Source organism: Bufo gargarizans, chromosome 9, assembly GCF_014858855.1.
Source record: "Bufo gargarizans isolate SCDJY-AF-19 chromosome 9, ASM1485885v1, whole genome shotgun sequence".
NCBI lineage: Eukaryota > Metazoa > Chordata > Amphibia > Anura > Bufonidae > Bufo > Bufo gargarizans.
The window spans coordinates 689,049-702,652 of NC_058088.1; positions in this window are offsets into that span (position 1 = coordinate 689,049).

Consider the following 13,604-nt stretch of genomic DNA (forward strand, 5'->3'; position numbering starts at 1 on the left):
GCACCCAGACAGAGGAGAGAGGTCTCATAGCAGAGATTCAGGCTTCATGTCATAGCTAGAGTTGAGCGAACACCTGGATGTTCGGGTTCGAGAAGTTCGGCCGAACATCCCGGAAATGTTCGGGTTCGGGATCCGAACCCGATCCGAACTTCGTCCCGAACCCGAACCCCATTGAAGTCAATGGGGACCCGAACTTTTCGGCACTAAAAAGGCTGTAAAACAGCCCAGGAAAGAGCTAGAGGGCTGCAAAAGGCAGCAACATGTAGGTAAATCCCCTGCAAACAAATGTGGATAGGGAAATGAATTAAAATAAAAATTAAATAAATAAAAATTAACCAAAATCAATTGGAGAGAGGTTCCATAGCAGAGAATCTGGCTTCCCGTCACCCACCACTGGAACAGTCCATTCTCAGATATTTAGGCCCCGGCACCCAGGCAGAGGAGAGAGGTCCCGTAACAGAGAATCTGTCTTCATGTCAGCAGAGAATTAGTCTGCATGTCATAGCAGAGAATGAGGCTTCACGTCAGCCACCACTGCAACAGTCCATTGGCATATATTTAGGCCCAGCACCCAGGCAGAGGAGGGAGGTCCCGTAACAGAGAATCTGTCTTCATGTCAGCAGAGAATTAGTCTGCATGTCATAGCAGAGAATGAGGCTTCACGTCAGCCACCACTGCAACAGTCCATTGGCATATATTTAGGCCCAGCACACACACAGGCAGAGGAGAGAGGTCCCGTAACAGAGAATCTGGCTTCATGTCAGCAGAGAATCAGTCTGCATGTCATAGCAGAGAATGAGGCTTCACGTCAGCCACCACTGCAACAGTCCATTGGCATATATTTAGGCCCAGCACACACACAGGCAGAGGAGAGAGGTCCCGTAACAGAGAATCTGGCTTCATGTCAGCAGAGAATCAGTCTGCATGTCATAGCAGAGAATGAGGCTTCACGTCAGCCACCACTGCAACAGTCCATTGGCATATATTTAGGCCCAGCACCCAGGCAGAGGAGGGAGGTCCCGTAACAGAGAATCTGTCTTCATGTCAGCAGAGAATTAGTCTGCATGTCATAGCAGAGAATGAGGCTTCACGTCAGCCACCACTGCAACAGTCCATTGGCATATATTTAGGCCCAGCACACACACAGGCAGAGGAGAGAGGTCCCGTAACAGAGAATCTGGCTTCATGTCAGCAGAGAATCAGTCTGCATGTCATAGCAGAGAATGAGGCTTCACGTCAGCCACCACTGCAACAGTCCATTGGCATATATTTAGGCCCAGCACACACACAGGCAGAGGAGAGAGGTCCCGTAACAGAGAATCTGGCTTCATGTCAGCAGAGAATCAGTCTGCATGTCATAGCAGAGAATGAGGCTTCACGTCAGCCACCACTGCAACAGTCCATTGGCATATATTTAGGCCCAGCACCCAGGCAGAGGAGGGAGGTCCCGTAACAGAGAATCTGTCTTCATGTCAGCAGAGAATTAGTCTGCATGTCATAGCAGAGAATGAGGCTTCACGTCAGCCACCACTGCAACAGTCCATTGGCATATATTTAGGCCCAGCACACACACAGGCAGAGGAGAGAGGTCCCGTAACAGAGAATCTGGCTTCATGTCAGCAGAGAATCAGTCTGCATGTCATAGCAGAGAATGAGGCTTCACGTCAGCCACCACTGCAACAGTCCATTGGCATATATTTAGGCCCAGCACACACACAGGCAGAGGAGAGAGGTCCCGTAACAGAGAATCTGGCTTCATGTCAGCAGAGAATCAGTCTGCATGTCATAGCAGAGAATGAGGCTTCACGTCAGCCACCACTGCAACAGTCCATTGGCATATATTTAGGCCCAGCACCCAGGCAGAGGAGGGAGGTCCCGTAACAGAGAATCTGTCTTCATGTCAGCAGAGAATTAGTCTGCATGTCATAGCAGAGAATGAGGCTTCACGTCAGCCACCACTGCAACAGTCCATTGGCATATATTTAGGCCCAGCACCCAGGCAGAGGAGGGAGGTCCCGTAACAGAGAATCTGTCTTCATGTCAGCAGAGAATTAGTCTGCATGTCATAGCAGAGAATGAGGCTTCACGTCAGCCACCACTGGAACAGTCCATTCTCAGATATTTAGGCCCCGGCACCCAGGCAGAGGAGAGAGGTCCCGTAACAGAGAATCTGTCTTCATGTCAGCAGAGAATTAGTCTGCATGTCATAGCAGAGAATGAGGCTTCACGTCAGCCACCACTGCAAGAGTCCATTGGCATATATTTAGGCCCAGCACCCAGGCAGAGGAGAGAGGTCCCGTAACAGACAATCTGGCTTCATGTCAGCAGAGAATCAGTCTGCATGTCATAGCAGAGAATCAGGCTTCACGTCACCCACCACTGCAACAGTCCATTGTCATAAATTTAGGCCCAGCACTAGTGTTGAGCGGCATGTCCCATATTCGAATTCGCGAAATTTTGTGAATATTCGAAAGAATATTCGTAAAATATTCGCGATTATTCAAATTCGTTATTATTTCGCATATGCGATAATTCGAATTATCGCATAATACATATGCTATGCAAAATTCACATGTGCGCTAATGAAATCGCCTTACGAAGATTCGCAACTCAATTCAATCACTAATGTATGAATGCAATGCCCTTTGCCTCTGTTCTGGGACAAGTGTAGATATTCGCATGTGCGCTAATAAAATCGCCTTACGAAGATTCGCACCTCAATCACTTTCTAGGGAATGTGAGACTTTTGGGAATCAATCGAGATACAGTGGGGGGTGATGACAGTAGTTGACAGAGTACAGATCAATGTAATCTGTAAGGTGGAAAGTAAAATAAAAAATACGAATATTCGTAAATCGAATTTTACGAAGTTCTACGTATTCGCGAATATGGTGCTATACTATATGAATGCACAGGCCTTTGCCTCTCTGTTCTGGGGACAAGTGTAGATATTTGCATTTGCGTTAATAAAATCGCCTTACGAAGATTCGCAGCTCAATTCAATCACTAATGTATGAATGCAAAGCCCTTTGCCTCTGTTCTGGGACAAGTGTAGATATTCGCATGTGCGCTAATAAAATCGCCTTACGAAGATTCGCAACTCAATTCACTAATGTATGAATGCAAAGCCCTTTGCCTCTGTTCTGGGACGTGCCGATATTCGCATGTGCGCTAATAAAATCGCCTTACGAAGATTCGCGCCTCAATCACTTTCTAGGCAATGTGAGTAAGATCTGAGCTGTTGGACCTTTGGGAAACAATCAATTATATGTGTACTGTAATTTTGTGGGGGGGGGGGGGGGAAACAAAAAACGAATATTCGTTTTTACGAATATATAGCACTATATTCGAAATATTCGCGAAATCGCGAAGTTGCGATATTCGCGAAAAAAATTTGCTTTTCGAATATTCGCGCTCAACACTACCCAGCACCCAGGCAGAGGAGAGAGGTCCCGTAACAGAGAATCTGGCTTCATGTCAGCAGAGAATCAGTCTTCATATCATAGCAGAGAATCAGGCTTCACGTCACCCACCACTGTAAGAGTCAATTTTCATAAATTTAGGCCCAGAACCCAGGCAGAGGAGAAAGGTCCCGTAACAGACAATCTGGCTTCATGTCAGCAGAGAATCAGTCTTCATATCATAGCAGAGAATCAGGCTTCACGTCACCCACCACTGCAACAGTCAATTGTCATAAATTTAGGCCCAGCACCCAGGCAGAGGAGAGAGCTCCCGTAACAGAGGATCTGGCTTCATGTCAGCAGAGAATCAGTCTGCATGTCATAGCAGAGAATGAGGCTTCACGTCACCCACCACTGCAACAGTCCATTGGCATATATTTAGGCCTAGCACACAGGCAGAGCAGAGAGGTCCCGTAACAGACAATCTGGCTTCATGTCAGCAGAGAATCAGTCTGCATGTCATAGCAGAGAATGAGGCTTCACGTCACCCACCACTGCAACAGTCCATTGGCATATATTTAGGCCTAGCACACAGGCAGAGCAGAGAGGTCCCGTAACAGACAATCTGGCTTCATGACAGCAGAGAATCAGTCTGCATGTCATAGCAGAGAATGAGGCTTCACGTCAGCCACCACTGCAACAGTCCATTGGCATATATTTAGGCCTAGCACACAGGCAGAGCAGAGAGGTCCCGTAACAGACAATCTGGCTTCATGACAGCAGAGAATCAGTCTGCATGTCATAGCAGAGAATCAGGCTTCACGTCAGCCACCACTGCAACAGTCCATTGTCATAAATTTAGGCCCAGCACCCAGGCAGAGGAGAGAGGTCCCGTAACAGAGAATCTGGCTTCATGTCAGCAGAGAATCAGTCTTCATATCATAGCAGAGAATCAGGCTTCACGTCACCCACCACTGTAAGAGTCAATTTCATAAATTTAGGCCCAGAACCCAGGCAGAGGAGAAAGGTCCCGTAACAGACAATCTGGCTTCATGTCAGCAGAGAATCAGTCTTCATATCATAGCAGAGAATCAGGCTTCACGTCACCCACCACTGCAACAGTCAATTTTCATAATTTAGGCCCAGAACCCAGGCAGAGGAGAAAGGTCCCGTAACAGACAATCTGGCTTCATGTCAGCAGAGAATCAGTCTTCATATCATAGCAGAGAATCAGGCTTCACGTCACCCACCACTGCAACAGTCAATTGTCATAAATTTAGGCCCAGCACCCAGGCAGAGGAGAGAGCTCCCGTAACAGAGGATCTGGCTTCATGTCAGCAGAGAATCAGTCTGCATGTCATAGCAGAGAATGAGGCTTCACGTCACCCACCACTGCAACAGTCCATTGGCATATATTTAGGCCTAGCACACAGGCAGAGGAGAGGTTCATTCAACTTTGGGTAGCCTCGCAATATAATGGTAAAATGAAAATAAAAATAGGATTGAATGAGGAAGTGCCCTGGAGTCCAATAATATATGGTTATGGGGAGGTAGTTAATGTCTAATCTGGACAAGGGACGGACAGGTCCTGTGGGATCCATGCCTGGTTCATTTTTATGAACGTCAGCTTGTCCACATTGGCTGTAGACAGGCGGCTGCGTTTGTCTGTAATGACGCCCCCTGCCGTGCTGAATACACGTTCAGACAAAACGCTGGCTGCCGGGCAGGCCAGCACCTCCAAGGCATAAAGGCTAGCTCTGGCCACGTGGACAATTTAGAGACCCAGAAGTTGAATGGGGCCGAACCATCAGTCAGTACGTGGAGGGGTGTGCACACGTACTGTTCCACCATGTTAGTGAAATGTTGCCTCCTGCTAACACGTTGCGTATCAGGTGGTGGTGCAGTTAGCTGTGGCGTGTTGACAAAAGTTTTCCACATCTCTGCCATGCTAACCCTGCCCTCAGAGGAGCTGGCCGTGACACAGCTGCCTTGGCGACCTCTTGCTCCTCCTCTGCCTTGGCCTTGGGCTTCCACTTGTTCCCCTGTGACATTTGGGAATGCTCTCAGTAGCGTGTCTACCAACGTGCGCTTGTACTCGCGCATCTTCCTATCACGCTCCAGTGCAGGAAGTAAGGTGGGCACATTGTCTTTGTAGCGTGGATCCAGCAGGGTGGCAACCCAGTAGTCCGCACAGGTTAAAATGTGGGCAACTCTGCTGTCGTTGCGCAGGCACTGCAGCATGTAGTCGCTCATGTGTGCCAGGCTGCCCAGGGATAAGGACAAGCTGTCCTCTGTGGGAGGCGTATCGTCATCGTCCTGCCTTTCCCCCCAGCCACGCACCAGTGATGGACCCGAGCTGCGTTGGGTGCCACCCCGCTGTGACCATGCTTCATCCTCATCCTCCTCCACCTCCTCCTCATCCTCGTCCTCCTCGTCCTCCAGTAGTGGGCCCTGGCTGGCCACATTTGTACCTGGCCTCTGCTGTTGCCAAAAACCTCCCTCTGAGTCACTTCGAAGAGACTGGCCTGAAAGTGCTAAAAATGACCCCTCTTCCTCCTCCTCCTCCTCCTCCTCCTGGGCCACCTCCTCTTCCATCATCGCCCTAAGTGTTTTCTCAAGGAGACATAGAAGTGGTATTGTAACGCTGATAACGGTGTCATCGCCACTGGCCATGTTGGTGGAGTACTCGAAACAGCGCAACAGGGCACACAGGTCTCGCATGGAGGCCCAGTCATTGGTGGTGAAGTGGTGCTGTTCTGTAGTGCGACTGACCCGTGCGTGCTGCAGCTGAAACTCCACTATGGCCTGCTGCTGCTCGCACAGTCTGTCCAGCATGTGCAAGGTGGAGTTCCACCTGGTGGGCACGTCGCATATGAGGCGGTGAGCGGGAAGGCCGAAGTTACGCTGTAGCGCAGACAGGCGAGCAGCAGCAGGATGTGAACGCCGGAAGCGCGAACAGACGGCCCGCACTTTATGCAGCAGCTCTGACATGTCGGGGTAGTTGTGAATGAACTTCTGCACCACCAAATTCAGCACATGCGCCAAGCAAGGGATGTGCGTCAAATTGGCTAGTCCCAGAGCTGCAACGAGATTTCGCCCATTATCACACCCCACCAGGCCGGGCTTGAGGCTCACCGGCAGCAACCACTCGTCGGTCTGTTGTTCTATACCCCGCCACAACTCCTGTGCGGTGTGGGGCCTGTCCCCCAAACATATGAGTTTCAGAATGGCCTGCTGACGTTTACCCCGGGCTGTGCTGAAGTTGGTGGTGAAGGTGTGTGGCTGACTGGATGAGCAGGTGGAAGAAGAGGAGGAGGAAGCCGAGAAGGAGGAGGTGGCACCAGGAGGCAAAGAATGTTGCCCTGCGATCCTTGGCGGCGGAAGGACGTGCGCCAAACAGCTCTCCGCCTGGGGCCCAGCTGCCACTACATTTACCCAGTGTGCAGTTAGGGAGATATAGCGTCCCTGGCCGTGCTTACTGGTCCACGTATCTGTGGTTAGGTGGACCTTGCTACAGATGGCGTTGCGCAGTGCACACTTGATTTTATCGGATACTTGGTTGTGCAGGGAAGGCACGGCTCTCTTGGAGAAGTAGTGCCGGCTGGGAACAACATACTGTGGGACAGCAAGCGACATGAGCTGTTTGAAGCTGTCTGTGTCCACCAGCCTAAATGACAGCATTTCATAGGCCAGTAGTTTAGAAATGCTGGCATTCAGGGCCAGGGATCGAGGGTGGCTAGGTGGGAATTTACGCTTTCTATCAAATGTTTGTGAGATGGAGAGCTGAACGCTGGCGTGTGACATGGTTGAGACGCTTGGTGACGGAGGTGGTGGTGGTGGTGTTGGTGGTACATCCCCTGTTTGCTGGGCGGCAGGTGCCAACGTTCCTCCAGAGGCGGAGGAAGAGGCCGAGGCGGCAGCAGCAGAATAGGCCGAGGCGGCAGCAGCAGAAGAGGTAGCAGGGGGAGCCTGAGTGACTTCCTTGGTTTTAAGGTGTTTACTCCACTGCAGTTCATGCTTTGCATGCAGGTGCCTGGTCATGCAGGTTGTGCTCAGGTTCAGAACGTTAATGCCTCGCTTCAGGCTCTGATGGCACAGCGTGCAAACCACTCGGGTCTTGTCGTCAGCACATTGTTTGAAGAAGTGCCATGCCAGGGAACTCCTTGAAGCTGCCTTTGGGGTGCTCGGTCCCAGATGGCGGCGGTCAGTAGCAGGCGGAGTCTCTTGGCGGCGGGTGTTCTGCTTTTGCCCACTGCTCCCTCTTTTGCTACGCTGTTGGCTCGGTCTCACCACTGCCTCTTCCTCCGAACTGTGAAAGTCAGTGGCACGACCTTCATTCCATGTGGGGTCTAGGACCTCATCGTCCCCTGCATCGTCTTCCACCCAGTCTTGATCCCTGACCTCCTGTTCAGTCTGCACACTGCAGAAAGACGCAGCAGTTGGCACCTGTGTTTCGTCATCATCAGAGACATGCTGAGGTGGTATTCCCATGTCCTCATCATCAGGAAACATAAGTGGTTGTGCGTCAGTGCATTCTATGTCTTTCACCGCTGGGGAAGGGCTAGGTGGATGCCCTTGGGAAACCCTGCCAGCGGAGTCTTCAAACAGCATAAGAGACTGCTGCATAACTTGAGGCTGAGACAGTTTCCCTGGTATGCATGGGGGTGATGTGACAGACTGATGGGGTTGGTTTTCAGGCGCCATCTGTGCGCTTTCTGCAGAAGACTGGGTGGGAGATAATGTGAACGTGCTGGATCCACTGTCGGCCACCCAATTGACTAATGCCTGTACCTGCTCAGGCCTTACCATCCTTAGAACGGCATTGGGCCCCACCATATATCGCTGTAAATTCTGGCGGCTACTGGGACCTGAGGTAGTTGGTACACTAGGACGTGTGGATGTGGCAGAACGGCCACGTCCTCTCCCAGCACCAGAGGGTCCACTAACACCACCACGACCATGTCCACGTCCGCGTCCCTTACTAGATGTTTTTCTCATTGTTATGGTTCACCACAACAACAAATATATTATTTGGCCCAATGTATTGTATTCAAATTCAGCGGGATATAAATTTGAGGCCTAGTATTTAGGCGCTGGGTGACCGGTATGGATTTAGTGACAGAATTAGACTTGGAAATGCACAGAAGCGTGTGTGTGGAGTTATTCTGAATGACCCAATGTGCACCTTGAATATTATATACCCTTTAGGGATAGATTTCAAATAGCTCTGATATAGCAGAAACCACTAAATTATGAAATTGCTAATTGGGAATTGTACTTCAACCCAGAACAAAAATGTGCTTTGACGGACACTAAATATCTTGCCCAGCAACAACAGTACAACGGTGGGTAACGAGAGATTTAGAGGGAATTAAATTTGAGGCCTAGTATTTAGGCGCTGGGTCACCGGTATGGATTTAGTGACAGAATTAGACTTGGAAATACACAGTAGCGGGTGTGTGTGAAGTTATTCTGAATGACCCTATGTGCACCTTCAATATTATATACCCTTTTAGGGATAGATTTCAAATAGCTCTGATATAGCAGAAACCACTAAATTATGAAATTGCTAAATTGGGAATTGTACTTCAACCCAGAACAAAAAATGTGCTTTGACGGACACTAAATATCTTGCCCAGCAACAACAGTACAGCGGTGGGTAACGAGAGATTTAGAGGGAATTAAATTTGAGGCCTAGTATTTAGGCGCTGGGTCACCGGTATGGATTTAGTGACAGAATTAGACTTGGAAATACACAGTAGCGGGTGTGTGTGAAGTTATTCTGAATGACCCTATGTGCACCTTCAATATTATATACCCTTTTGGGATAGATTTCAAATAGCTCTGATATAGCAGGAACCACTAAATTATGAAATTGCTAAATTGGGAATTGTACTTCAACCCAGAACAAAAAATGTGCTTTGACGGGCACTAAATAACTTTCCCAGCTACAACAGGACAACGGTAACGAGAGATTTAGAGGGATTTAAATTTGAGGCCTAGTATTTAGGCGCTGGGTGACAGGTATGGGTTTAGTGACAGAATTAGACTTGGAAATACACAGTAGCGGGTGTGTGTGAAGTTATTCTGAATGACCCTATGTGCACCTTCAATATTATATACCCTTTTAGGGATAGATTTCAAATAGCTCTGATATAGCAGAAACCACTAAATTATGAAATTGCTAAATTGGGAATTGTACTTCAACCCAGAACAAAAAATGTGCTTTGACGGACACTAAATATCTTGCCCAGCAACAACAGTACAGCGGTGGGTAACGAGAGATTTAGAGGGAATTAAATTTGAGGCCTAGTATTTAGGCGCTGGGTCACCGGTATGGATTTAGTGACAGAATTAGACTTGGAAATACACAGTAGCGGGTGTGTGTGAAGTTATTCTGAATGACCCTATGTGCACCTTCAATATTATATACCCTTTTGGGATAGATTTCAAATAGCTCTGATATAGCAGGAACCACTAAATTATGAAATTGCTAAATTGGGAATTGTACTTCAACCCAGAACAAAAAATGTGCTTTGACGGGCACTAAATAACTTTCCCAGCTACAACAGGACAACGGTAACGAGAGATTTAGAGGGATTTAAATTTGAGGCCTAGTATTTAGGCGCTGGGTGACAGGTATGGGTTTAGTGACAGAATTAGACTTGGAAATACACAGTAGCGGGTGTGTGTGAAGTTATTCTGAATGACCCTATGTGCACCTTCAATATTATATACCCTTTTGGGATAGATTTCAAATAGCTCTGATATAGCAGAAACCACTAAATTATGAAATTGCTAAATTGGGAATTGTACTTCAACCCAGAACAAAAAATGTGCTTTGACGGACACTAAATATCTTGCCCAGCAACAACAGTACAGCGGTGGGTAACGAGAGATTTAGAGGGAATTAAATTTGAGGCCTAGTATTTAGGCGCTGGGTCACCGGTATGGATTTAGTGACAGAATTAGACTTGGAAATACACAGTAGCGGGTGTGTGTGAAGTTATTCTGAATGACCCTATGTGCACCTTCAATATTATATACCCTTTTTGGGATAGATTTCAATAGCTCTGATATAGCAGGAACCACTAAATTATGAAATTGCTAAATTGGGAATTGTACTTCAACCCAGAACAAAAAATGTGCTTGACGGACACTAAATAACTCCCAGCTACAACAGCACGGTAACGAGAGATTTAGAGGGATTAAATTTGAGGCCTAGTATTTAGGCGCTGGGTGACAGGTATGGGTTTAGTGACAGAATTAGACTTGGAAATACACAGTAGCGGGTGTGTGTGAAGTTATTCTGAATGACCCTATGTGCACCTTCAATATTATACCCTTTTAGGGATAGATTTCAAATAGCTCTGATATAGCAGAAACCACTAAATTATGAAATTGCTAAATTGGGAATTGTACTTCAACCCAGAACAAAAAATGTGCTTTGACGGACACTAAATATCTTGCCCAGCAACAACAGTACAGCGGTGGGTAACGAGAGATTTAGAGGGAATTAAATTTGAGGCCTAGTATTTAGGCGCTGGGTCACCGGTATGGATTTAGTGACAGAATTAGACTTGGAAATACACAGTAGCGGGTGTGTGTGAAGTTATTCTGAATGACCCTATGTGCACCTTCAATATTATATACCCTTTTTGGGATAGATTTCAAATAGCTCTGATATAGCAGGAACCACTAAATTATGAAATTGCTAAATTGGGAATTGTACTTCAACCCAGAACAAAAAATGTGCTTTGACGGGCACTAAAAACTTCCCAGCTACAACAGGACAACGGTAACGAGAGATTTAGAGGGATTTAAATTTGAGGCCTAGTATTTAGGCGCTGGGTGACAGGTATGGGTTTAGTGACAGAATTAGACTTGGAAATACACAGTAGCGGGTGTGTGTGAAGTTATTCTGAATGACCCTATGTGCACCTTCATATTATATACCCTTTTGGGATAGATTTCAAATAGCTCTGATATAGCAGAAACCACTAAATTATGAAATTGCTAAATTGGGAATTGTACTTCAACCCAGAACAAAAAATGTGCTTTGACGGACACTAAATATCTTGCCCAGCAACAACAGTACAGCGGTGGGTAACGAGAGATTTAGAGGGAATTAAATTTGAGGCCTAGTATTTAGGCGCTGGGTCACCGGTATGGATTTAGTGACAGAATTAGACTTGGAAATACACAGTAGCGGGTGTGTGTGAAGTTATTCTGAATGACCCTATGTGCACCTTCAATATTATATACCCTTTTTGGGATAGATTTCAAATAGCTCTGATATAGCAGGAACCACTAAATTATGAAATTGCTAAATTGGGAATTGTACTTCAACCCAGAACAAAAAATGTGCTTTGACGGCACTAAATAACTTTCCCAGCTACAACAGACAACGGTAACGAGAGATTTAGAGGGATTAAATTTGAGGCCTAGTATTTAGGCGCTGGGTGACAGGTATGGGTTTAGTGACAGAATTAGACTTGGAAATACACAGTAGCGGGTGTGTGTGAAGTTATTCTGAATGACCCTATGTGCACCTTCAATATTATATACCCTTTTAGGGATAGATTTCAAATAGCTCTGATATAGCAGAAACCACTAAATTATGAAATTGCTAAATTGGGAATTGTACTTCAACCCAGAACAAAAAATGTGCTTTGACGGACACTAAATATCTTGCCCAGCAACAACAGTACAGCGGTGGGTAACGAGAGATTTAGAGGGAATTAAATTTGAGGCCTAGTATTTAGGCGCTGGGTCACCGGTATGGATTTAGTGACAGAATTAGACTTGGAAATACACAGTAGCGGGTGTGTGTGAAGTTACTCTGAATGACCCTATGTGCACCTTCAATATTATATACCCTTTTTGGGATAGATTTCAAAGAGCTCTGATATAGCAGGAACCACTAAATTATGAAATTGCTAAATTGGGAATTGTATTTCAACCCAGAACAAGAAATGTGCTTGAACGGACACTAAATAACTCGCCCAGCTACAGCACTAGGGACAGATTTAGCTGGATATAAATTTGAGGCCTAGTATTTAGGCGCTGGGTGACAGGTATGGGTTTAGTGACAGAATTAGACTTGGAAATACACAGTAGCGGGTGTGTGTGAAGTTATTCTGAATGACCCTATGTGCACCTTCAATATTATATACCCTTTTGGGATAGATTTCAAATAGCTCTGATATAGCAGAAACCACTAAATTATGAAATTGCTAAATTGGGAATTGTACTTCAACCCAGAACAAAAAATGTGCTTTGACGGACACTAAATATCTTGCCCAGCAACAACAGTACAGCGGTGGGTAACGAGAGATTTAGAGGGAATTAAATTTGAGGCCTAGTATTTAGGCGCTGGGTCACCGGTATGGATTTAGTGACAGAATTAGACTTGGAAATACACAGTAGCGGGTGTGTGTGAAGTTATTCTGAATGACCCTATGTGCACCTTCAATATTATATACCCTTTTTGGGATAGATTTCAAATAGCTCTGATATAGCAGGAACCACTAAATTATGAAATTGCTAAATTGGGAATTGTACTTCAACCCAGAACAAAAAATGTGCTTTGACGGGCACTAAAACTTTCCCAGCTACAACAGGACAACGGTAACGAGAGATTTAGAGGGATTTAAATTTGAGGCCTAGTATTTAGGCGCTGGGTGACAGGTATGGGTTTAGTGACAGAATTAGACTTGGAAATACACAGTAGCGGGTGTGTGTGAAGTTATTCTGAATGACCCTATGTGCACCTTCAATATATATACCCTTTTTGGGATAGATTTCAAATAGCTCTGATATAGCAGAAACCACTAAATTATGAAATTGCTAAATTGGGAATTGTACTTCAACCCAGAACAAAAAATGTGCTTTGACGGACACTAAATATCTTGCCCAGCAACAACAGTACAGCGGTGGGTAACGAGAGATTTAGAGGGAATTAAATTTGAGGCCTAGTATTTAGGCGCTGGGTCACCGGTATGGATTTAGTGACAGAATTAGACTTGGAAATACACAGTAGCGGGTGTGTGTGAAGTTACTCTGAATGACCCTATGTGCACCTTCAATATTATATACCCTTTTTGGGATAGATTTCAAAGAGCTCTGATATAGCAGGAACCACTAAATTATGAAATTGCTAAATGGGAATTGTATTTCAACCCAGAACAAGAAATGTGCTTG